Below are 27,605 nucleotides of genomic sequence, written 5' to 3'. Positions count from 1 at the left end.
ACCGGGCCGAGCAAACTGTAGTTCCCCTCATGGCGCTGCGATGCGGCGACTTCCCAATCGGCGGCCCGACGCGGAGACGATGGACTAATCTGCTGGGCCAGATCATTGCTCAATTTTGTAACTTGCAGATTCTGAACTTTTGTGCAAATTCTGAACTTTGTGCAAGCTCTGAATTTTCTTCTGCTTTACAGTGAAAGGACTATAGACACTCCAGCATAAGTGGTATCCTCTGTGCAATGCGACAAGAAACACAAAGTGTTGTTTCACCAAATGAAGAGAGACCAAAATCAAAGGCCACATAAAATTGCAGATTATGCGTGTGTCTGCGGAAGATAACTTGAATGTTCCCAACAGAATTGCTCATGTAGTTCCTGTTGAGTGTAACATGTATTTCTCAGAAGTGCTCATGTAGTTGCTTTCAATTGTAACATGTACTTCTCGCTACATGAATTTGTGTACCCTGACCTTATCAATGAAATCAATATATAAAGTTGTTCAGTTCTGGAAAATTAAGGATGGAAACATCCTTATGTATTGTTGTTCTGGCAATGATTTTTGAGATTCTTAAGAGTAAATAAAGAGTATCACGCTGGGGATAGTTGTACATTGTTGCTGTCAATTTAGACAAGATTGACGTGGAAGCCATCTTACATACACTACATAATCCTGAAGCTCATGCAAGCAGGTAGTCATGTGTGAGACAAAAAGCTCTGTGATTGGAATTAGCCAGCGGCAATGTACACGCACATATATCCATGGATAGTAGCAGTTCTATTACTTTAGGGAAAAACAAAATGATAAAACATAAATTTGTTTACTTTCTAGGGCCCTGGTGCCTTTCATCTATTACCCTAAAGTTGCCAAGTGCCCTGGTGCCTTTCAACAAATTACATAAATCATGGCTAACTCTGATCCATCGTATTGTTGAGCCCTCCAATTCCATCAGAGTGTAACTCTGTAGAACTTGGCCGTATAGTCGATCCTTGGTGAACTTGAAACAACATACTTGTATATTCTCCTAAAATTGGAGGCATAAGCATTGCCGATGAACCTCCAAATGATACTGCAGTCGATCCTTGAGGTGGATTTATGTTCCCAGTGGTAATGCCCAGGCCAAATGGTTCCTGCCGCAAAGAACGCGATAGAATGACATGGATGCTCAAATGATTACTAGAGGTAAAAAGATAAGAAACAAAGATACCTGCGCTGTAGTACTACAAGCTTGGCCATCCAAATAAAAAGCTTGTGGACTCTGTTTCAGATTGCAAGAGTGTTAACTCGGAAAAGTGCATGAAACAAATAGTATTAAGAAACCGACAACAAGAAATACATACCGTATGTTCCATAACATTTTGTTCTAGAATATCATCCTTCGAGGATTTTCTCTTTTTACTGGACCTTTTCTTTTTCAAATTCATGGAGCGAGCCTGAAATAAATATGAATGTAGTGAGCTCAACAGGCGCGAATTTGGGTGCTTTTCAAAATAGAAAAACGTAATTTAAGCAACAATACCTTTTCTGCAGCCACCTTCTTCTCCTTCTGTGCAACCTTTTTTGCTCCCTTAGTTCATCTTTCTTCTTCTTTTCCTTCGCTTGCCGAATAAGCTTATCAACCTTAGATTCTTTTTTCAATGAAGGAGGATGTGACACTCCCGATTCAAACGTACACTAATCACACACGCAAACGTGTACGATCAAGATCAGGGACTGACGGGAAGATATCACAACACAACTCTAAAAATAAAATAAGTCATACAAGCATCATATTACAAGCTAGGGGCCTCGAGGGCTCGAATACAAGAGCTCGATCATAGACGAGTCAGCGGAAGCAACAATATCTGAGTACAGACATAAGTTAAACAAGTTGCCATAAGAAGCTAGCACAAACTGGGATACAGATCGAAAGAGGCGCATGCCTCCTGCATGGGATCCTCCTAAACTACTCCTGGTCGTCGTCAGCGGCCTGCACGTAGTAGTAGGCACCTCCAGTGTAGTAGGAGTCATCGTTGACGGTGGCGTCTGGCTCCTGGGCTCCAATGTCTGGTCACAACAACCAGGTATAGAAAGGGGGAAAGGGGGGAGCAAAACAACCGTGAGTACTCATCCAAAGTACTCGCAAGCAAGGAGCTACACTACATATGCATTGTTATCAATGAAAGGGGTAGTATATGTGGACTGAACTGTAGACTGCCAGAATAAGAGGGGGATAGCTAGTCCTAGCTATCAAAAACTACGCTTCTGGCAGCCTCCATCTTGAAGAGTAGAAGAGAGTAGATGGTAAGTTAACCAAGTATCATCGCATAGCATAATCCTACCCGACCATCCTCTCCTCATCGCCCTGTAGAGAGCGATCACCGGGTTGTATCTGGCACTTGAAAGGGTGTGTTTTATTAAGTATCCAGTTCTCGTTGTCATAAGGTCAAGGTACAACTCCAGGTCGTCCTTTTACCGAGGGACACGGCTATTAGAATAGATAAACTTCCCTGCAGGGGTGCACCACATTTCCCAACACGCTCGATCCCCTTTGGCCGGACACACTTTCGTGGGTCATGCTCTGGCCTTGGCAGATCAACACGTCGCAGCCCCACCTAGGCACAACATAGAGGTCAGCACGCCAGTCTAAATCCTATGCGCGCAGGGGTCTGGGCCCATCGCCCATTGCACACATGCATGTTGCGAACGTGGCCGGAAGCAGACCTAACCTTCCTAATACAGGAGCAGGCATTCCATCCCAATCCGGCGCGTGCCGCATAGTCGCTGACGTCAAGAAGGCTTCGGCGGATACCACGACGTTGAGTGCTCATAACCGTTCCCGCGTAATTGGTTAGTGCGTATAGGCCAGTGGCCAGACTCGGATCAAATACCAAGATCTCATTAAGCGTGTTAATTGAAGTAACCACAGACGCCGACCAGGGCCAGACCCACCTCTCTCCTAGGTGGTCTCAACCTGCCATGTCGCTCTGCCAAAAAGGTCCACTCAGAGGGCCGTCGGGACAAACGTCCTTTAGGACCCAATCCGTGAATCACTCGCGGGTACTCTAGGAGCCGACCCAACTTTAGTCACTACAGGTATCATATATTATGTATATAAGTATATACCCGTGATCACCTCCCGAGTGATCACGACCCGATAGTATAGCATGGCAGACGGACAAGAATGTCGGGCCACTGATGGAATACTAGCATCCTATACTAAGAGCATTTAGGATTGCAGGTAAAGGTAACAATAGTAGTAGCAAAGACAGGCTATGCATCAGGATAGGATTATCGGAAAGCAGTAACATGCTACACTACCCTAATGCAAGCAGTAGAGAGAAGAATAGGCGATATCTGGTGATCAGGGGGGGCTTGCCTGGTTGCTCTGGTAAGGAGGGGTCGTCAACGATGTAGTCGATCGGGGCACCAACAGCGGCGTCAGTCTCGTAGTCTATCAGAGAGAAGAGGGGGAAGAAACAATGAATACAATGCAAACATATGCATATCGATGCAAGACATGACAAGTAACGGTGCTAGGAGTGCCCTAACATGGTAGGAGGTGATACCGGCAAAGGGGGGAAACATCCGTGAAAGTATCCCCAGTGTTTCGCATTTTCGGACAGATGAACCGGAGGGGAAAAGTTGTGTGTTCGCTATGCTAGGGATGTGTGGCGGATGAACGGGCTGCGTATACGGATTCGCCTCGTCGTTCTGAGCAACTTTCATGTACAAAGTATTTTCATCCGAGCTACAGATTATTTTATATTAATTTCTAAAGATTTAAATCATTTTTAAGATTTATTTAATTATTTTAAATCAACATTATCTAGAATAGTGATGATGTCAGCATGACGTCAGCAGTCAACAGGGGGTTGACTGGGTCAAACCGACGTGTGGGTCCCGATGTCATTGACTGTTTAGTTAATTAACAATAGTTAATTAGCTAATTAGGTTAATTAAACATAATTAATTAAGTTAATTAATTTAATTAATCAATATATTTTATTTTTCTTCTGTGGGCAGGGCCCATATGTCATAGGCCCAGAGGCCTTAACGGGCACTGGGCAGACGGACGACGGGCGCCTGGGCGGGCGCTCGCCTGCAGGGAGTGCGGCAGGGCCAAGCCAGTGGCCGGCCGGCATGGGGAAGACGGAGTGCATGGCCGGCGACGAGCGGGCACACGGGTGGCAGAGGAGCAGCAGTAGGGGAGCCGAGGCGCGGCGGCGACGGCAGCGCAACAGCGCAGCGGTGGGGCGTGGGCGCAAGGCCAGCGTAGTTACTGCGCGACACGGGCACATCAGGGGGGCATGGTGAGTGCGTGGGTGGCCGAGGGCGGCGCCGCCGTGGTGAGCGCGAGGCGGAGCGATGGTCGGCGACGGGAGCAGCGGGGCGCGGCCGCGACGGGGAAAAGGCGCAGACGAGCGGGGCAGGGGAAAGCGGGGCGAGCGGCGAGGGGACGAGGCCGCGGCGGGATGGCAGGGCAAGTGCGGCGCCGCGGTGGCCACGGGGTGCAGCAATAGGGGAGGTCTGGGGCCGGTGCGGCCGGCGTGCATGACGGCGATGGCGAGTAGCCGAGGTGGGGGTGGGAAACGACGACGTGGCCGGCACGGCTGTGAGCGCGCGGGCGCGGGCGACACGACAGGTGAGCGGGGCGGCCAGAAGGCGAGCAGGGCAGCCAGAAGGCGAGCGGGGGAAGAGGCAGTGCGCCGTGGTGGCCGACGAGGGATGGCCGCGGTGTTGTCCCGAGCGGTAGTCAGGTGCGGGCGCACGCGCGAAGGCGCGTCCGTGGGCGCTACGAGGCCATGGTGAGCGCGGGGCGAGGGAGAGAGGAGGACTGGGGTCCGCACCGGGGGCTGTAGGGGTTCGGGCAGAGGTACGTGAGGAGGAGGACGGAGACAGCGCGTCGCAGGGGAGGCAGGCCGTTGTGGTGGCTCCGGGCGGCGGCTTGGTCCGGTGAGTCGGGGAGGCCTTCGAGCGGCAGCAGACGGGGCACGGTCGTCAGGTCGGTCGCCTCGATCCAGATCCAGCAGGGGGAGAGGAGAGGAGTGGGGAACATGGGGGGTTACGGTTTGGGGGAACGAGGCCATATAGACCACGGGGTTAGGGTGGGCCGGCCTGGCTGTTGTCTAGGCCAAGTCTCAGGGAAAAGGGGGGTTTTCTTTTTCTCTTGTTTTGTTTTCAGTTTTGCCTTTTTCTTTTCTTTATTTTCCTTTTTCTGTTTTATTTATTGTAGAGTGTTTTATCATTTTCTAAAAAATGAGTTTCCTCCACTATTATTACCTGTGCAGTATTTGGCACCAACCGAACATTTTTGTTTCAATGTTTGAAAACTTTTATTGTTTGTCGTGACTTCAAATTAGAATTTTGACCGGTTTAGAATCAACGTGAGTTTAGCAATAGTAATCGCGATGACGTGGCATCCTTAACCGGGAATTACTGTAGCTTAAATATCCGGGCGTCACAATTCTCCTTCACTACAAGAAATCTCGTCTCGAGATTTTGGATGTAGAAGCAAACAGGACGGGGTATTCAGCACACAGGCGATCCTCGCGTTCCTGCTACCTCTTGAGCACCGCGTTGGTTTTCCCTTGAAGAGAAAAGGGTGATACAGCAAAGTAGCGTAAGTATTTCCCTCAGTTTTTGAGAACCAATGTATCAATCCATTAGGAGGCAGCACGCAAGTCCCTCGTACCTACACAAACAAATAAGAACCTCGCAACCAACGCGATAAAGGGGTTGTCAATCCCTTCACGGTCACTTACGAGAGTGAGATCTGATAGAGATGATAAGATAATATTTTTGGTCTTTTTATGATAAAGAGTAAAAGTAATGATTGCAAAATAAAAGGTAATGGAAATAACTTGTTGACGGAAGATTAATATGATGGAGAATAGACCAGGGGGCCATAGGTGTCACTAATGGCTTCTCTCAAGATAGCATAAGTATTATGGTCAGTGAACGATACGTCTCCACCGTATCTATAATTTTTGATTGCTCCATGCTATTATATATTCTGTTTTGGATGCTTAATGGGCTTATTTATACACTTTTATATTATTTTGGGACTAACCTGTTGACCGGAGGCCCAGCCCAAATTGTTGTTTTTTGTCTATTTCAGTGTTTCGCAGAAAAAGAATATCAAACAGAGTCCAAACGGAATGAAACCTTCGGGAGCGTGATTTTTGGAACAAACGTGATCTAGAGGACTTGGAGTGGACGTCAAGCAACCAATAAGGAGACCACGAGGCAGGGGGTGCGCCTACCACCTGGGCACGCCCTCCACCCTCGTGGGCCCCTCGTGGCTCCATCGACCTACTTCTTCCTCCTATATATACCTACGTACCGTGAAAACATTGAGGAGCACCACGAAAATCTAGTTCCACCACCGCAACCTTCTGTACCGTGAGATCCCATCTCGGGGCCTTTTTCGGCGCTCCACCGGAGGGGGCATTGATCACGGAGGGCTTCTACATCAACACCATAGCCTCTCTGATGATGTGTGAGTAGTTTACCTTAGACCTTCGGGTCCATAGTTATTAGCTAGATGGCTTCTTCTCTCTCTTTGGATCTCAATACAAAGTTCTCCTCGATTCTCTTGGAGATCTATTCGATGTAATCTTCTTTTGCGGTGTGTTTGTCGAGATCCGATGAATTGTGGGTTTATGATCAAGATTATCTATGAACAATATTTGAATCTTCTCTGAATTCTTTTTTGTATGATTGGTTATCTTTGCAAGTCTCTTCGAATTTTCAGTTTGGTTCGGCCTATTAGATTGTTCTTTCTTGCAATGGGAGAAGTGCTTAGCTTTGGGTTCAATCATGCGGTGCTCGATCCCAGTGACAGTAGGGGAAATGACATGTATTGTATTGTTGCCATCGAGGATAAAAAGATGGGGATTATATCATATTGCATGAGTTTATCCCTCTACATCATGTCATCTTGCTTAAAGCATTACTCCGTTCTTATGAACTTAATACTCTAGATGCATGCTGGATAGCAGTCGATGTGTGGAGTAATAGTAGTAGATGCAGGCAGGAGTCGGTCTGCTTGTCACGGACGTGATGCCTATATACATGATCATACCTAGATATTCTCATAACTATGCTCAATTCTATCAATTGATCAACAGTAATTTGTTCACCCACCGTAATACTTATGCTATCTTGAGAGAAGCCACTAGTGAAACCTGTGGCCCACGGGTCTATCTTCCATCATATTAATCTTCCGTCAACTAGCTATTTTTTGCACTGTTTATTTTGCAATCTTTACTTTCAATCTATATCATAAAAATACCAAAAATATTTATCTTATTATTATATCTCTATCAGATCTCACTTTTGCAAGTGGTCATGAAGGCATTGACAACCCCTTTATCGCGTTGGTTGCGAGGTTCTTATTTGTTTGTGTAGGTAAAAGGTGACTCGCGCGTGGTCTCCTATTGGATTGATACCTTGGTTCTAAAAAACTGAGGGAAATACTGATGCTGCTTTGCTGCATCACCCTTTCCTCTTCAAGGGAAAACCAACGCATGCTCAAGAGGTAGCAAGAAGGATTTCTGGCGCCATTGTCGGGGAGATCTATGCCAAGTCAAGACATACCAAGTACCCATCACAACTCTTATCCTTCGCATTACATTATTTGCCATCTGCCTCTCGTTTTCCTCTCCCCCACTTCACCCTTGCCTTTTTATTCGCCCTCTTTTTCCGTTCTCCTTCTTCCCGTATGTATCTTTCTTTGTGTTTCCACATGCCTTCTATTTGCTTGCTAAAAATCTATTGATATGGATCCACTTAAAGTGTTCTACTTGGATCATCTTCGATCCTTATGCACTCGTGCTGAAACCCCAACTAGCCTAGTTGATGGGAAATCTTTAGATGAGCATGCTCATTTTGTGCATCACCATTATTCTGAAAGAGGGAGACTCTTATGGGATCAAATAAACAAATTGCTATGTTATGTTTGGAATCTTTGTGAAATTTTTGATCTTACTTGTTGCTCTAAGAACCCTAAAAAACACCTCCCCTACATATGTGAGTTTAATGATAATGAAATCTTATCTTCTTATGCAAAGGGTGTTTATAGTTACTATGATATCGAACAAATTGAAGAATTTGTTGCTTTTAAGGGTGCTTATGAAGTTGCTTCTTTGATTGAAAAGTATGATATTACTCTCTACGAATTTGAAAATTTTGACATACTTAAATATTGCTTTGAAAACTATGCTCATAATGTCCATGTCAAAGAATTTATTGAAAGAATGACCGTTTCTTCGGAAGAAAATAATGATATTCATGAATCTATAGATAATTATGATTCCGATGATTTTATTGAAATATCCCTTGATGAACATGATGCTTGCTATTCTTGTGGCCATGATGCCAATATTTATGAAGATGAATTTGCTATAGTTCCTTATGTTAAACATGAGATCGTTGCTATTGCACCCATACTTGATAGTTCCTTCGATGAAAAGCATGATTGCAATGATGTTATTATAAATTCTCTTAATGTCAATTGTGTTAATGATATGCAAAACCTCAAGCTTGGGGATGCTAGTTTTGCTATGACTACTATTTGTTGCAATGATCATGATTGGGGTGATTCTTCTTTTGATCTTGAAAATTTATTTAAGCCCCATGATGAATAAGAGATTGATGATAGTGTTTGCAATATTATTGAAAGTGGGTTTGGAAGAGTGTCAACTTTAGATCCCACATATTTGGAGCATGTTCAATCTTATGATAAAAGTGGGTTTGGAGAGGTCATGACTTTAGTTAATTTTAATCCCACTATTTTGGAAGAGTGTCAACTTTGCATACATGTGGATCGTGTTAAGAATATGTTTTGTGATAGCTATATTGTTGAATTTTCTTATGATCCTACATGTAATTATTATGAGAGAGGAAAATATGGTTGTAGAAATTTTCATGTTACTAAATTACCTTTCGTTATGTTGAGATTGCTATTGTTTCTTTCCGATTCCTTGCATATACCAGTTTTTGCTTGCCTTGATAATTTGTTTGCCTATAATATGCCTATGCATAGGAAGTATGTTAGACTTAGATGTGTTTTTCACGTGTTTTATGATGCTCCCTTTGTGATTCAATTCTTGTCTTTCATGTGAGCATCATCGAAATTATCAATGCCTAGCTAGGGGCGTTAAACGATAGCGTTTGTTGGGAGGCAACCCAATTTTTGTTTTGTTCCTGTTTAGTAATAAATAATTTATCTACCCTCTGGGCTGTGTTTTTGTGTTTAATTAGTGTTTGTGCCAAGTAGAACCGTTGGGAAGACTTGGGAAAAGTCTTTTTGATCTTGCTGTAAAAAACATAAACTTTAGCGCTCGCGAGAATTGCTGCCATTTTTATTGGAGAGTTCTATTTAGTTAATTATTTTTGAATATGATTAATAGGTAAATTCCTCACGTCCAGCAATTTATTTTAGAATTTTGGGGTTCCATAAGTTTGCGTTAGTTACAGATTACTACAGACTATTCTGTTTTGACAGATTCTGTTTTTCGTGTGTTGTTTGCTTATTTTGATGAATCTATGGCTAGTAATGGAGTTTATAAACCATAGATAAGTTGGAATACAGTAGGGTTAACACCAATATAAATAAAGAATGAGTTCATTATACTACCTTGAAGTGGTGTTTTCTTTTCTTTCGCTAACGGAGCTCACGAGATTTTCTGTTAAGTTTTGTGTTCTGAAGTTTTCAAGTTTTGGGTAAAGATTTGATGGATTGTGGAACAAGGAGTGGCAAGAGCCTAAGATTGGGGATGCCCAAGGAACCCCAAGGGAAAATCCAAGGACACCAAAAATCCTAAGCTTGGGGATGCCCCAGAAGGCATCCCCTCTTTTGTCTTCGTTCATCGGTAACTTTACTTGGAGCTATATTTTTATTCACCACATGATATGTGTTTTGCTTGGAGAGTCTTGTATGATTTGAGGCTTTGATTTTTAGTTTACCACAATCATCCTTGCTATACACACCTTTTGAGAGAGACACACATGAATCGAAGGTTATTAGAATACTCTATGTGCTTCACTTATATCTTTTGAGCTATATAGTTTTTGCTCTAGTGCTTCACTTATATCTTTTAGAGCACGGCGGTGGTTTCATTTTATAGAAATAATTGATCTCTCATGCTTCACTTATATTATTTTCAGAGTACTTTAGAACAACATGGTAATTTGCTTTTGATACTATACAATAACTTTCATATAAAGTGCATTGAGTACTAAGAGAAGTTTGATACTTGATGATTGTTTTGAGATATGGAGATAGTAATATTAAAGTTGTGCTAGTTGAGTAGTTGTGAATTTGAGAAATACTTGTGTTGAAGTTTGCAAGTATCGTAGCATGCACGGATGGTAAACGTTGTGTAACAAATTTGAAACATTAGGTGTTATTTGAGTGTCTTCCTTATGAGTGGCGGTCAGGGACGAGCGATGATATTTTCCTACCAATCTATCCCCCTAGGAGCATGCGCGTAATACTTGGTTTTTGATGACTTGTAGATTTTTGCAATAATTATGTGAGTTCTTTATGACTAATGTTGAGTCCATGGATTATATGCACTCTCACCCTTCCATCATTGCTAGCCTCTTCGGTACCGTGCATTGCCCTTTCTCACCATGAGAGTTGGTGCAAACTTCGCTGGTGCATCCAAACCCCGTGATACGATAAGCTCTATCACACATAAACCTCCTTATATCTTCCTCAAAATAGCCATCATGCCTACCTATTATGGCATTTCCATAGCCATTCCGAGATATATTGCCATGCAACTTTCCACCGTTCCGTTTATTATGACACACATCATCATTGTCATATTGCCTTGCATGATCATGTAGTTGACATCGTATTTGTGGCAAAGCCACCATTCATAATTTTTCATACATGTCACTCATGAGTCATTGCACATCCCGGTACACCGCCGGAGGCATTCATATAGAGTCATATCTTGTTCTAGTATCGAGTTGTAATCATTGAGTTGTAAATAAATAAATAAATAGAAGTGTGATGATCATCATTAATAGAGCATTGTCCCAAAAAACAAAAAAGAAAGGCCAAATAAAAAAAGGCCGAAAAAGGGGCAATGCTACTATCCTTTTTTTCCAAACTTGTGCTTCAAAGTAGCACCATGATCTTTATGATAGAGAGTCTCTTGTTTTGTCATTTTCATATACTAGTGGGAATTTTTCAGTATAGAACTTGGCTTGTATATTCCAACAATGGGCCTCCTCAAGTGCCCTAGGTCTTCTTGAACAAGCAAGTTGGATGCGCACCCACTTAGTTTCTTTTGTTGAGCTTTCATACATTTATAGCTCTAGTGCATCCATTGCATGGCAATCCCTACTCCTTGCATTGACATCAATTGATGGGCATCTCCCTAGCCCATTGATTAGCCGTGTCAATGTGAGACTTTCTCCTTTTTGTCTTCTCCACATAACCCCCTTCATTATATTCTATTCCACCCATAGTGCTATATCCATGGCTCACGCTCATGTATTGCGTGAAAGTTGAAAAAAAATTGAGAGTACTAAAGTATGAAACAATTGCTTGGCTTCTCATTGGGGTTTTGCATGATGAGAGCATTCTTGTGTGACGAAAATGGAGCATGACCAAACTATATGATTTTGTAGGGATGAACTTTCTTTGGCCATGTTATTTTGAGAAGACATGATTGCTTAGTTAGAATGCTTGAAGTATTATTATTTTTATGTTAATATTAAACTTTTATCTTGAATCTTTCGGATATGAAAATTCATGCCACAATAAATAAAATTACATTGAGAAATATGTTAGGAAGCATTCCACATCAAAAATTCTGTTTTTATCATTTACCTACTCGAGGACAAGCAGGAGTTAAGCTTGGGGATGCTTGATATGTCTCCAACGTATCTATAATTTTTGATTGCTCCATGCTATTATATATTCTGTTTTGGATGTTTAATGGGCTTATTTATACACTTCTATATTATTTTTGGGACTAACCTATTAATCGGAGGCCCAGCCCAAATTGCTGTTTTTTTGCCTATTTCAGTGTTTCACAGAAAAAGAATATCAAACGGAGTCCAGACGGAATGAAACCTTCAGGAGCGTGATTTTTGGAACAAACATGATCCAGAGGACTTGCAGTGGATGTCAAGCAACCAATGAGGAGGCCACAAGGCAGGGGGCGCCTACCCCCTGGGCGCACCCTCCACCCTGGTGGGCCCCTCGTGGCTCCACCGACCTACTTCTTCCTCCTATATATACCTACGTACCCTGAAAACATCGAGGAGCACCACGATAACCTAATTCCACCGCCGCAACCTTCTGTACTCGTGAGATCCCATCTCGGGGCCTTTTCCGGCGCTCCGCCGGAGGGGCATTGATCACGGAGGGCTTCTACATCAACACCATAGCCTCTCCGATGATGTGTGAGTAGTTTACCTCAAACCTTTGGGTCCACAGTTATTAGCTATATGGATTATTCTCTCTCTTTGGATCTCAATACAAAGTTCTCCTTGATTCTCTTGGAGATCTATTCGATGTAATCTTATTTTGCAGTGTGTTTGTCGAGATCCGATGAATTGTGGGTTTATGATCAAGATTATCTATGAACAATATTTGAATCTTCTCTGAATTCTTTTATGTATGATTGGTTATCTTTGCAAGTCTCTTCGAATTTTCAGTTTGGTTTGGCCTACTAGATTCATCTTTCTTGCAATGGGAGAAGTGCTTAGCTTTGGGTTCAATCTTGCGGTGCTCGATCCCAGTGACAGTAGGGGAAACGACATGTATTGTATTGTTGCCATCGAGGATAAAAAGATGGGGTTTATATCATATTGCATGAGTTTATCCCTCTACATCATGTCATCTTGCTTAAAGCGTTACTCCATTCTTATGAACATAATACTCTAGATGCATGCTGGATAGCGGTCGATGTGTGGAGTAATAGTAGTAGATGCAGGCAGGAGTCGGTCTACTTGTCACGAACGTGATGCCTATATACATGATCATACCTAGATATTCTCATAACTATGCTCAATTCTATCAATTGCTCGACAGTAATTTGATCACCCACTGTAATACTTATGCTATCTTGAGAGAAGCCACTAGTGAAACCTATGGCCCCCGGGTCTATCTTCCATCATATTAATCTTCCGTCAACCAGCTATTTCTGGCACCGTTCATTTTGCAATCTTTACTTTCAATCTATATCATAAAAATACCAAAAATATTTATCTTATTATTATTATCTCTATCAGATCTCACTGTTGCAAGTGGCCGTGAAGGATCGACAACCCCTTTACCGCGTTGGTTGCGAGGTTCTTATTTGTTTGTGTAGGTACGAGGTGACTCGCGCGTGGTCTCCTACTGGATTGATACCTTGGTTCTCAAAAACTGAGGGAAATACTTACGCTGCTTTGCTACATCACCCTTTCCTCTTGAAGGGAAAACCAACGCATGCTCAAGAGGTAGCAGTGAACAAATTACTGTCGAGCAATTGATAGAAAAACGAATAATTATGAGAATATCTAGGCATGATCATGTATATAGGCATCACGTCCGTGACAAGTAGACCAACTCCTTCCTGCATCTACTACTATTACTCCACACATCGACCGCTATCCAGCATGCTTCTAGAGTATTAAGTTCATAAGAACAGAGTAACGCATTAGGTAAGATGACATTATGTAGAGGGATAAACTCAAGCAATAAGATATAAACCCCATCTTTTTATCCTCGATGGCAACTATACAATACGTGTTGTTTTTCTTTCTGTCACTGGGATCGAGCACCGCAACATTGAACCCAAAGCTAAGCACTTATCCCATTGCAAGAAAGATCAATCTAGTAGGCCAAACCAAACTAATAATTCGAAGAGACTTGCAAAGATAACCATTTAATGCATAAAAGATTTCAGAGAAGAATCAAATATTGTCCATAGATAGACTTGATCATAAACCCACAATTCATCGGATCTCGACAAACACACTGGAAAAAGAGTTACATCAAATAGATCTCCAAGAATATCGAGGAAAACTTTGTATTGAGATTCAAAGAGAGAGAAGAAGCCATCTAGCTAATAACTATGGACCCGAAGGTCTGAAGTAAACTACTCTTACATCATCGGAGGGGCCATAGAGTTGATGTAGAGGCCCTCCGTGATCGATGCCCCCTCCGGTGGAGCTCGGGAAAAAGCCCCAAGATGGGATCTCTTGGGTACATAAGGTTGCAGCGGTGGAAATAGAGTTTCGTGGTGCTCCTGGATGTTTTCAGGGTATATGAGTATATATAGGAGGAAGAAGTAGGTCGGTTGAGCCACGAGGGGCCCACGAGGGGGGAGGGTGCGCCCCCCTGCCTCATGGACACCTCGTTCATTTCTTGACGTCCACTCCAAGTCCTCTGGACCACGTTTGTTCCAAAAAGCACGTTCCCGAATGTTTCATTCCGTTTGGATTCCGTTTGATATTCCTTTTCTGCGAAACACTGAAATAGGCAAAAAAACAACAATTTGCACCGGGTTAATAGGTTGGTCCCAAAAATAATATAAAAGTGTAAAATAAAGCCCATTAACATCGAAAACAGGTAATATAATAGCATGGAACAATCAAAAATTATAGATACATTATTGTGGCATGAATATTCAGATCCGAAAGATTCAAGACAAAAGTTTAATATTGACATAAAAATAATAATACTTCAAGCATAATAACTAAGCAATTATGTCTTCTCAAAATAACATGGCAAAAGAATGTTCATCCCTACAAAATCATATAGTTTGGTCATGATCCATTTTCATCACACAAGAATGCTCTCATCATGCACAACCCCGATGACAAGCCAAGCAATTGTTTCACACTTTAGTAATCTCAAACTTTTTTCAACTTTCACGCAATACATGAGCGTGAGCCATGGATATAGCACTATGGGTGGAATAGAATATGATGATGGGGGTTATGTGGAGAAAAAAAAGGAGAAAGTCTCACATCGACGCGGCTAATCAATGGGCTAGGGAGATGCCCATCAATTGATGTCAATGCAAGGATCAGGGATTGCCATGCAACGGATGCACTAGAGCTATAAATGTATGAAAGCTCAACAAAAGAAACTAAGTGGGTGTGCATCCAACTTGCTTTCTCACGAAGACCTAGGGCATTTGAGGAATTCCATTGTTGGAATATACAAGCCAAGTTATATAATGAAAAATTCCCACTAGTATATGAAAGTGACAAAACAAGAGACTCTTTATCATAAAGACCATGGTGCTACTTTGAAGCACAAGTGTGGAAAAAGGATAGTAGCATTGCCCATTTTTATTTTTATATTTCTTGGGCCTTCTTTTTTTATTTGGCCTTTCTCTTTTTTGGGGAACAATGCTCTATTAATGATGATCATCACACTTCTATTTATTTACAACTCAATGATTACAACTCGATACTAGAACAAAGTACGACTCTATATGAATGCCTCCGGCGGTGTACCGGGAAGGGCAATGAATCAAGAGTGACATGTATGAAAAATTATGAACGGTGGCTTTGCCACAAATACGATGTCAACTACATGATCATGCAAGGCAATATGACAATGATGATGTGTGTCATGGTAAACGGAATGGTGGAAAGTTGCATGGCAATATATCTCGGAATGGCTATGGAAATGCCATAATAGGTAGGTATGGTGGCTGTTTTGAGGAAGATATAAGGAGGTTTATGTGTGACAGAGCGTATCATATCACGGGGTTTGGATGCACCGGCGAAGTTTGCACCAACTCTCAAGGTGAGAAAGGGCAATGCACGGTACCGAAGAGGCTAGCAATGATGGAAGCGTGAGAGTGCGTATAATCCATGGACTCAACATTAGTCATAAAGAACTCACATACTTATTGCAAAAATCTACAAGTCATCAAAAGCCAAGCATTACGCGCATGCTCGTAGGGGGATAGATTGGTAGCAAAAGACCATCACTCGTCCCTGACCGCCACTCATAAGGAAGACAATCAAATAACACCTCATGTTTCATATTTGTTACACAACGGTCACCATATGTGCATGCTACGGGACTTGCACCCTTCAACACAAGTATTTCTCACATTCACAACTACTCAACTAGCACACTGTAATATTACCACCTTTATATCTGAAAACAATTATCAAGTATCAAACTTATCCTAGTACTCAATGCACTTTTTATGAAAGTTTTTATTATACCGATCTTGGATGCCTATCATATTAGGAATAAATTCATAACCAAAGCAAATTACCATGCTGTTCTAAGGGACTCTCAAAATAATATAAGTGAATCATAAGAGATCAATAATTTCTATAAAATAAAACCACCACCGTGCTCTAAAAGATATAAGCGAAGCACTAGAGCAAAATTATCTAGCTCAAAAGGTTTAAGTGAAGCACATAGAGTATTCTAATAAATTCCGATTCATGTGTGTCTCTCCCAAAAGGTGTGTACAGAAAGGATGATTGTGGTAAACTAAAAAGCAAAGACTCAAATCATACAAGACGCTCCAAGCAAAACACATATCATGTGGCGAATAAAAATATAGCTCCAAGTAAAGTTACCGATGGACGAAGACGAAAGAGGGGATACCTTCCAGGGCATCCCCAAGCTTAGGCTTTAGGTTGTCCTTGTATTTTACCTTGGGGTGCCTTGGGAATCCCCAAGCTTCAGCTCTTGCCTCTCCTTGTTCCATAGTCCATCAAAGCTTTACCCAAAACTTGAAAACTCCACAACACAAAACTTAAAAGAAAATCTCGTGAGCTCCATTAGTAAAAGAAAACAAACCACCACTTCAAGGTACTGTAATGAACTCATTATTCATTTATATTGGTGTTAAATCTACTGTATTCCAACTTTTATATGGTTCATAAACTCTATTACTAGCCATAGATTCGTCAAAATAAGCAAATAACACACGAAAAAACAGAATCTGTCAAAAACAGAACAGTCTGTAGTAATCTATAGGTTTTGAATACTTCTGGAACCCCAAAAATTCTAAAATAAATTGTTGGACGTGATGAATTTATCTATTAATCATCTTCAGAAAGAATTAACTAAATAGCACTCTCCAGTAAAAATAGCAGCAAATCTCGTGAGCGCTAAAGTTTCTTTTTTTTACAGCAAGATCGCAAAGACTTTCCCCAAGTCTTCCCAAAGGTTCTACTTGGCACAAACACTAATTAAAAGCATAAAACCACATCTAAACAGAGGATAGATGAATTATTTATTACTAAACAGAACCAAAAAGCAAGGAACAAAAATAAAATTGGGTTGCATCCCAACAAGCGCTATCGTTTAACGCCCCTAGCTAGGCATAAAAGCAAGGATAGATCTAGGTATTGTCATCTTTGGTATGCAATCCATAAGTGGCTCTCATAATAGATTCATAAGGTAATTTAATTTTATTTCTTGGAAAGTGTTCCATGCCCTTCCTTAACGGAAATTGGAATCTAATTTTCCTTTCTTTCATATCAATAATTGCACCAATCGTTCTAAGGAATGGTCTACAGAGAATAATAGGACATGAAGATTGCAATCAATATCAACAAAAATGAAATCTACGGGCACATAATTCCTATTTGCAAAGATAAGAACATCATTAATTCTTCCCATAGGTTTCTTAATGGTGGAATCCGCAAGATGCAAGTTTAAAGAACAATCATCAAATTCACGGAAACCTAGCAAATCACACAAAGTTTTAGGAATCGTGAAAACACTAGCACCCAAATCACATAAAGCAAAGCATTCATGATATTTAATTTTAATTTTAATAGTAGGTTCCCACTCATCATAAAGTTTTCTTGGGATAGAAACTTCCAATTCAAGCTTTTCTTCATAAGATTGCATTAAAGCATCAACGATATGTTTAGTAAAAGCTTTATTTTGACTATAAGCATGCGGAGAATTTAGCACAGATTGCAACAAGGAAATGCAATCTATCAAAGAGCAATTATCATAATTAAATTCCTTGAAATCCAAGCTAGTGTGTTCATTGCTATTTAAAGTTTTGACCTCTCCAATCCCACTTTTATCAATTTTTGCATCAAGATCTAAAAACTCCGAATCATTGGGACGCCTTCTAACTAAAATTGACTCATCTCCAGTCCCACCATTATCAAGATTCATATTGAAAAACAAATATTTAATAGGGGACACATCAATAACTTTTAGATCTTCATCATTATTACCATGGAAACTAGAAGAACACGCTTTCACAAAGCAATCTTTTTTTGCACGCATCCTAGTGGTTCTTTCTTTGCACTCATCAATGGAAATTCTCATAGCTTTGAGAGACTCATTGATATCATGCTTAGGTGGAATAGATCTAAGTTTCAAAGAATCAACATCAAGAGAAATTCTGTCCACGTTCCTAGCCAACTCATCAATCTTAGACAAATTTTCTTCAATCAAAGCATTGAAATTCTTTTGCGAACTAATAAATTATTTAATATTAGATTGAAAATCAGAGGGCATCTTATTATAATTTCCATAAGAATTGTTCTAGGAATTACCATAATTATTAGAGGAATTACTAGGAAACGTCCTAGGATTAAAATTACCTCTATACGCGTTATTACCAAAATTGTTCCTACCAACAAAATTCACATCCATAGATTCATTATTATTCTCAATCAAAGTAGACAAAGGCATATCATTAGGATCAGAAGAAACGCTTTTATTAGCAAACAATTTCATAAGTTCATCCATCTTTCCACTCAAAACATTGATTTCTTCTATTGCATCCACCTTTTTATTAGTAGATCTTTCAGTATGCCATTGAGAACAATTAACCATAATATTATCTAGGAGTTTAGTAGCTTCTCCTAAAGTGATTTCCATAAAAGTGCCTCCCGCGGCCGAATCTAAAAGATTTATAGAAGAAAAGTTCAATCCGGCATAAATTTTTTGTATAATCATCCAAAGATTCAAACCATGTGTAGGGCAATTACATATCATTAATTTCATCCTCTCCCAAGCTTGTGCAACATGTTCATGATCAAGTTTCTTAAAATTCATAATATCGTTTTAAGAGTGATGATCTTAGCGGGAGGAAAATACTTAGAGATAAAAGCATCTTTGCACTTATTCCATGAATCGATACTATTTTTAGGCAAAGACGAAAACCAAGTTTTAGCATGATCTCTAAGAGAAAACGGGAATAGCTTCAGTTTAACAATATCATTATCCACATCTTACTTCTTTTGCATATCACATAAATCAACAAAGTTTTTTAGATGGTTAGCAACATCTTCACTAGGAAGGCCGGAAAAAAGATCTTTCATGACATGATTCAACAAAGAAGCATTAATTTCACAAGATTCAGCTTCGTTAAGAGGAGCAATCGAAGTGCTAATAAAATCATTATTGTTGGTATTGGAAAAATCACACAATTTAGTATTATGTTGAGCCATCGTGACAAGCAAGCAATCCAACACACAGGCAAACAAGAAACAAGCAAAAAGAGGCGAACTGGAAAAGAGAAGGGGAACGGAAAAAATAGGGAGAAAAAATTGGTAAGGGTGAAGTGGGGGAGAGGAAAACGAGAGGAAAATGGAAAATAATGTAATGCGAGGGATAAGAGTTTGTGATGGGTACTTGGTATGTCTTGACTTGTGCGTAGACTCCTCGGCAACGGCGCCAGAAATCCTTCTTGCTACCTCTTGAGCACTGCATTGGTTTTCCCTTGAAGAGGAAAAGGTGATGCAGCAAAGTATCGTAAGTGTTTCCCTCAGTTTTTGAGAACCAAGGTATCAATCCAGTAGGAGGCCACACGCAAGTCGCTCGTACCTACACAAATAAAATAAGAACCTCGCAGCCAAGGCGATAAAGGGGTTGCCAATCCCTTCACGGTCACTTACGAGAGTGAGATCTGATAGAGATGATAAGATAATATTTGTGGTATTTTTATGATAAAGACTAAAAGTAAAGATTGCAAAATAAAAGGTAATGGAAATACCTTGTTGACGGAAGATTAATATGATGGAGAATAGACCCGGGGGCCATAGGCTTCACTAGTGGCTTCTCTCAAGATAGCATAAGTATTACGGTGAGTGAACAAATTACTGTCGAGCAATTAATAGAAAAGCGAATAATTATGAGAATATCTAGGCATGATCATGTATATAGGCATCACATCCGTGACAAGTAGACCGACTCCTGCCTGCATCTACTACTATTACTCCACACATCGACCGCTATGCAACATGCATCTAGAGTATTACGTTCATAAGAACAAAGTAACGCATTAGGTAAGTTGACATGATGTAGAGGGATAAACTCAAGCAATATGATATAAACCCCATCTTTTTATCCTCGATGGAAGCAATACAATACGTGTCATTTCCCTTTCTATCACTGGGATCGAGCACCGCAAGATTGAACCCAAAGCTAAGCACTTCTCCCATTGCAAGAAATATCAATCTAGTAGGCCAAACCAAACTGATAATTCGAAGAGACTTGCAAAGATAACCAATCATGCATAAAAGATTTCAGAGAAGAATCAAATATTGTTCATAGATAGACTTGATCATAAACCCACAATTCATTGGATCTTGACAAACACACCGCAAAAAGAGTTACATCAAATAGATCTCCAAGAAGATCGAGGAGAACTTTGTATTGAGATTCAAAGAGAGAGAAGAAGCCATCTAGCTAATAACTATGGACCCGAAGGTCTGAAGTAAACTACTCACACATCATCAGAGGGGCCATGGAGTTGATGTAGAGGTCCTCCGTGATCGATGCCCCCTCCAGCGGAGCTCCGGAAAAGGCCCCAAGATGGGATCTCTTGGGTAAAGAAGGTTGCGGCGGTGGAAATAGGGTTTCGTGATGCTCCTGGATGTTTTTAGGGTATATGAGTATATATAGGAGGAAGAAGTAGGTCGGTTGAGCCACGAGGGGGAGGGCGCGCCTAGGGGGGTAGGCACACCCCCTGCCTCATGGACACCTTGTTCGTTTCTTGACGTCCACTCCAAGTCCTCTGGATCACGTTTGTTCCAAAAATCACGTTCCCGAAGGTTTCATTCCGTTTGGATTTTGTTTGATATTCCTTTTCTGCGAAACACTGGAATAGGCAAAAAAACAGCAATTTGCATTGGGCCTTGGGTTAATATGTTAGTCCCAAAAATAATATAAAAGTGTAAAATAAAGCCCATTAACATCCAAAACATGTAATATAATAGCATGGAACAACAAAAAAATTATAGATACATTGGAGACGTATCAGTTCCCAAGTGGATTCATCTTCAGAATGGTGCGACCAATGGACCTTGAGGAACTTGATCGCCTTCTGACGTGTGTGGCGTTCAGCTTGGTCGAGAATGCGGACCGGATGCTCTTTATAGGATAGGTCCTGTTGCAATTCGAGCACTTCATGATCCACTGCTCGGATTGGGTCCTTGAAGCAGCGGCGGAGTTGTGACACGTGGAACACATCAAGAACCTGAGAAAGGTTTGACGGAAGCTCCAGTTGATATGCCAGTTTGCCACGCCTTTCAAGAATAGGGAATGGGTCAATATAGCGAGGAGCTAGCTTGCCCTTGATCCTGAAGCGGTAAGCACCCTTCATTGGTGTAGCCCGAAGATAAGCCTTTTCGCAAGGTTGATAGACCATGTCTTTGTGATGACAGTCATACTGACTTTTCTGATGTGACTGAGCAGTCTTGAGATTCTCGTGAATAATGCGGACTTGTTCTTCGGCATGTTGGATAATATCCGGACCGAAGAGTGGACGTTCCCCAGTTTCTGACCAGTTCAGAGGGGTTCGGCACTTTCGTCCGTATAGCACTTCAAAGGGGGCCATCTTCAGACTAGCTTGATAGCTATTATTATAAGAGAACTCGGCATACGGGAGAGATTCCTTCCATTTCTTGCCGAAGGAAATAACACACGCTCGAAGCATGTCTTCGAGGATTTGGTTGACACATTCAACTTGCCCTTTCGACTGAGAATGAAACGCAGTACTGAACGATAGATGAGTTCCCATAGCTTCTTGGAAACTTGCCCAGAATCTTAAAGTGAATAACCTACCACGGTCCAAACTGATAACCAGTGGAATACCATGAAGTGAAACAATTCTGGACATGTAGAGAGTTGCAAGATGACTAGCAGTGATTGTTTCTTTGACCGCTAGAAAATGTCCAACCTTAGAAAGCCGGTCAATGACGACCAGAATAGCATCATTACCTTTCTTCGATTTGGGAAATCCAGTAACGAAGTCCATTTCAACATGGTCCCATTTCCATTCAGGAATAGAGATAGGTTGTAGAATTCCAGCAGGCCTTTGATGCTCTACTTTGATACGACAGCAAACATCACACTCAACAACATATCGAGCAATGTCTTGCTTCATATTAGACCACCAGAATCTCTGACGGATGTCTTGGTACATCTTTGTACTAGATGAATAGACAAAGGCGTATCCTGAGCTTCTTTCATAACCTCATGTGTCATATCATGGTTTTCCTCTGAACATGCCACCACTAGGCGGCCCTTGAAGTACAAGATGCCATCATCAGCAATAGTGAAAAACGAGGGCCTTCCTTCAGCGAGGTAGCGCTTAATCTTGTGGGCTTGAGAGTCATAATTCTGTAGCGTTTTGATGTTGTCCACTAGATTAGGTTTAGTAACCAGGGTCTTGAGAGAACCCTAGGAAACAACATGGAGGTTCATCTTGCGGCACTCTGGAGGAAGGGGAGCGAGTGCACCAGAAGGAACTATATGGAGGTTCAGCTTTCTAAATTCTTCAACAAGCGAGGGCTGAATTTTTCGAACCTGGAGGTGGTTGCAGTAAGAATTGCGGCGCAAGGCATCAGCCATTACATTAGCCTTGCCTGGGGTATAGGAAATACCCAAGTCAAAGTCTGCAATAGTCTCCATCCATCCCTGCTGACGGAGGTTAAGGTCTAGCTGAGTAAACAGATACTTCAGACTTTGGTGGTCGGTGAAGATCTCGCAACGATTACCGAGAAGGTAATGTCGCCATTCCTTCAGTGCATGAATGACAGCAGCAAGCTCGAGGTCATGAACCGGGTAGTTTTCTTCGTGAGGGTGTAATCGACGAGAGGCATAAGCAACCACTTTACGCTCTTGCATTAGGACACAGCCTAATCCTTGACGGGAAGCATCATAGTAAATGATGAAGTCCTTCTTAGTATCAGGTGGAGCAAGTACTGCGGCAAAAGTCAACTTGTCTTTGAGTGCCTGGAAACTTTTCTGACATTTGTTTGTCCATTGGAACTTGACGCCCTTATGCAACAGGTTAGTCAGAGGCCTGGCGATCTTGGAGAAGTTCTCGACGAATCGACGGCAATAGCTAGCAAGACCGAGGAAACTTCTGACTTGTTTGACATTCTTCGGAGGAGTCCAATCGAGAATATCCTGGACTCGTTCAGGGTTGACGGCAATACCATCCTTGGAGATGACATGCCCAAGATAGGTTACTTCGGGAAGCCGGAATTCACACTTGGAATACTTAGCATAGAGTTGATGCTCTCAAAGCTTTTCCAGCACAAGACGAAGATGTTCAGCATGCTCTTCTTTGTTCTTGGAAAATACAAGAATATCATCCAGATAAATCACGATGAACTGATCGAGGTAATCCATGAATATATAGTTCATCAGGCGAGAGAAGGCGGCTGGAGCATTGGTTAAGCTGAATGACATGACAGTGTACTCGTATGATCCATATCGAGTCATGAAGGCGGTCTTTGGGATAACCTCTTCACGAACACAGATCTGGTGGTAACCCAGCCTCAAGTCGAGTTTGGAGAACACTGATGAACTAGCCAGTTGATCATGCAGATCATTTATCCGAGGGAGGGGATATTTGTTCTGAATGTTGGCTTGGTTAATAGGACGATAATCCTGGACCACTCGGTTTGTCCCATCCTTCTTCTTAACAAAGAGAGAAGGTGTTCCCCAAGGAGAGCAACTAGGGCGAATGAAACCTTTGGGAAGAGATTTGTCGATTTCCTCCTTAAGCTCAATGAGTTCATGCGGCGACATCTTGTAGGGTCGTTTGGCTATAGGAGTGGTGCCTGGTTTCAAGTCGATGATGAATTTGATAGCTATAGCAGGGGGAATCCCTGGAAGTTATTCAGGAAAGATATCGAGGAGTTCCCGCATGACGAGAATGTTTTCAATGCCCTCGAGTGGTGCAGCATTCAATGCATTCAACGCATAGAGCCTTGCCTCGGCATTCTGAACCAGGCGGGCATTGTAGCTTATTATTTCATCAGAAGGGTGTAGCAGATGGACAATCTTAGTGGCACAAACTATAGAAGCAGTATGCGCTTTCAACCAATCCATTCCCAAAATGAGATCAATGCTATAGGACTTCAGTGCGATGGGAGAGACAAGGAATTCCAGTCCTTCGATTTCAACGAGAACATTGTGACTAACCATAGAGGTTTGACATTGGCCCGCAGGGGTGTGTACCACTATCGCAGTGTTCATCTCTTCGTATTTAATGCCATGCATGAATGCAAACTCAACTGATATGAACGAATGTGATGCTCTTGTATCAAATAAAACGGATGCTAGTACAGAATTTACGAGGAGTGTACCCATCACAGTAGCAGGCTGGTCTAGAACTTCATTGAGATCAACGTGGTTGGCATGTGTAACGCCCTCGATGCGGCTATATCTCCTACGTGTCGAAGCACGACTTAGAGGCATAACCGCATTGAAAGCAATGTCACAAGTGAGGTAATTTTCACAACAACCCATGTAAATAAAGAGAAAAGGTACATAGTTCGCTTACACTCGCCACGTCACACAAATACATAAATAAGTCATTACGTTCATCCAATACACTCAAGGTTCGACTACGGAACCAAAATAAAGATCAACCCCCAAATGTGACAAAGTCCCCGATCGCCCAACTGGGCACCACTACTGATGATTTGGGAAAGACACGTAGTAACGACGAGAGTCTTCATCGAACTCCCACTTGAGCTTGGTCATATCATCTGGAGCGGTATCGTCGGTCCCTGCATCTAGTTTGGAAGTAATCTGTGAGTCACGGGGACTCATCAATCTCGCACCCTCGCGATCAAGACTATTTAAGCTTATAGGAAGGGTAAGGTATGATGTGGAGCTGCAGCAAGCGACTAGCATATATGGTGGCTAACATATTCGCAAAAGAGAGCGAGAAGAGGAGGCAAAAGCACGGTCAAACAACTATGATCAAGAAGTGATCCTAGAACAACCTATGTCAAGCATTACTCCAACACCGTGTTCACTTCCCGGACTCCGCCGAGAAGAGACCATCACGGTTACACACGCGGTTGGTGCATTTTAATTAAGTTAAGTTTCAGGTTATCTACAACCGGACATTAACAAATTCCCATCTGCCCATAACCGCGGCACGGCTTTCGAAAGTTCAAATCTCTGCAGGGGTGTCCCAACTTAGCCAATCACAAGCTCTCATGGTCAACGAAGGATATTCGTTCTCCCAAGACAATCCGATCAGACTCGGCATCCCGGTTACAAGACATCCTCGACAATGGTAAAGCAAGTCCAGCAAGACCACCCGATGTGCCGACAAATCCCGATAGGAGCTGCACATATCTCGTTCTCAGGGCACGCCGGATAAGCTAAGCGTATGGAAGCCAAAGTAACCCAAGTTGCCAAGGGACGGCCCCGCACGGTGCTCTGGGTTGGACCAACACTTAGAGAAGCACTGGCCCGGGGGTTTAAAATAAAGATGACCCTTGAGTCCGCGAAACCCAAGGGAAAAAGGCTAGGTGGCGAATGGTAAAACCAATGTTGGGCCATGCTGGAAAAGTTTTATTCAAGGTGAACTGTCAAGGGGTTCCCATTATAACCCAACCGTGTAAGGAACGCAAAATCCGGGAACATAACACCGATATGACAGAAACTAGGGCGGCAAGAGTGGAGCAAAACACCAGGCATAAGGCCGAGCCTTCCACCCTTTACCAAGTATATAGGTGCATTAAGATAAACAAGATAATATGGTGATATCCCAACAATAAACATGTTCCAACAAGGAACGATCTCCAATCTTCACCTGCAACTAGCAACGCTATAAGAGGGGCTGAGCAAAGCGGTAACATAGCCAAACAACGGTTTGCTAGGACATGGTGGGTTAAAGGTTTGACATGGAAATATGGGAGGCATGATAAGCAAGTCGTAGGTATCGTAGCATAGGCATAGCAAAAGAGCGAGCATCTAGCAAGCAAAGATAGAAGTGATTTCGAGGGTATGGTCATCTTGCCTGCAAAGTATGAACAATAAGCGTACTCAACGGGCTCCTCGTTCATGTACTCGTCTCCCGGCTCTACCCAAGCAAGAACAATAAGCAAAAGGAACACAATCAACCACGTGCAATGCTCAAGCAACATGATGCAAACATGGTATGATATGCGGGATGCGATATGTGATGCATATGCATGATTTGCAAAGGGATGATTTAACCTGGCCTCAAAATGGAAAACCAAGAGTGCCACTGGAAGGGTGAGGTTATTTCGGTAGAAATCGATATAAAGATCACCGGAAACGGATGCACGGTTTGGAAATGGCAAGCAAAACAAATATGGCACCGGTCTGCGATTAACAGCAAGCAGCCTTCTAAATGAATCAAGAACAACATTCTACATCACTCCAACATGACAACAAAATACATGGCAGGGATCCACTCATGATGCTTGAAAAAATATGAACACTGAGCTATGGCTAATTCAGTCAATAGCAGGTTCAAAACAAGCATGGCAAAAGTGCAAAAGATAACAGGTTTCAGACTTAGTGAAAAACTGGAGCATGCAAAACATATAACGAGTAGGCATGTTTACAAGCACGATGCACTCACTACAAGGCATTGCATGACAAACTAAGCATACACCCAGCAAATAGACATGGCATAGAAGCTAGACATGGCAAGAACAACAACATAGCATGTACGGATCAACAACAACAAGCTTGGCAACATTGCTAAACATGTTAACAATCTGCCAGGAACATTTTATAGCAAAAGTAGAGCTCGATTGACTCAAGCTAGGTTGCTCCATAATTGCAAACAAAGACATGGATGGATAGATCTCAACATTATCTACAAAACATCCTTACTGATCATGCTCAAAAGAGGCACGGATCACTAGAAAACAACATGAACATATGGCATAAAAACAATAACAGGACAAGGACTTAGTGAAATTCTAAGTCCCTGAAATCAGCATCATTGAGTAAGCTACTTTGCATGCTCGTGCTAGTCACCACAGAGATCACAAAAATACATGGCATACACCCCTGTAAAGATGGCATGGCATTATTCAAAACACACGTAGAGCTCAGGATCATAGCATGCACACATTAAACATTGCAAAAATGACAAAAGCGCATTTGCTGAAACAGATCTGAAACTATCATCACATAGCCCTCTTCCAACACCATTTTGGAATTCAAGATGAGCTCAAATGAAAATGATGCAATGAGATAAAATGATGTACTCATCGAGACGAACATTTTGATATGCTACATGCATGAATCGGAGCTACGATGAGGAAGTTATGATACTGTGAACATGAGCAAAAATTATAGAGCGAGAGGGAAAGTCAACCCTAGTTAGGGTTTACTGTAGCAGTGCGGATCCAGATCCGAT

At 42.0% G+C, this 27,605-nt stretch overlaps 1 pseudogene; it reads right to left on the bottom strand.

Moving 5' to 3' along the window:
• Positions 1 to 902: 902 nt before the first annotated feature.
• The window catches only part of LOC147960650 (protein FAR1-RELATED SEQUENCE 6-like), a 74,808-nt pseudogene continuing 48,105 nt past the window's right edge, over positions 903 to 27,605 (bottom strand).

This window comes from Triticum urartu, chromosome 7A, assembly GCF_056163025.1.
Source record: "Triticum urartu cultivar PI428250 chromosome 7A, HENAU_Tu73, whole genome shotgun sequence".
NCBI classification, from domain to species: Eukaryota; Viridiplantae; Streptophyta; class Magnoliopsida; order Poales; family Poaceae; genus Triticum; species Triticum urartu.
The sequence above is the reverse complement of the archived record's forward strand: the minus strand, read 5'-3'. Positions and strand labels throughout refer to the sequence as shown.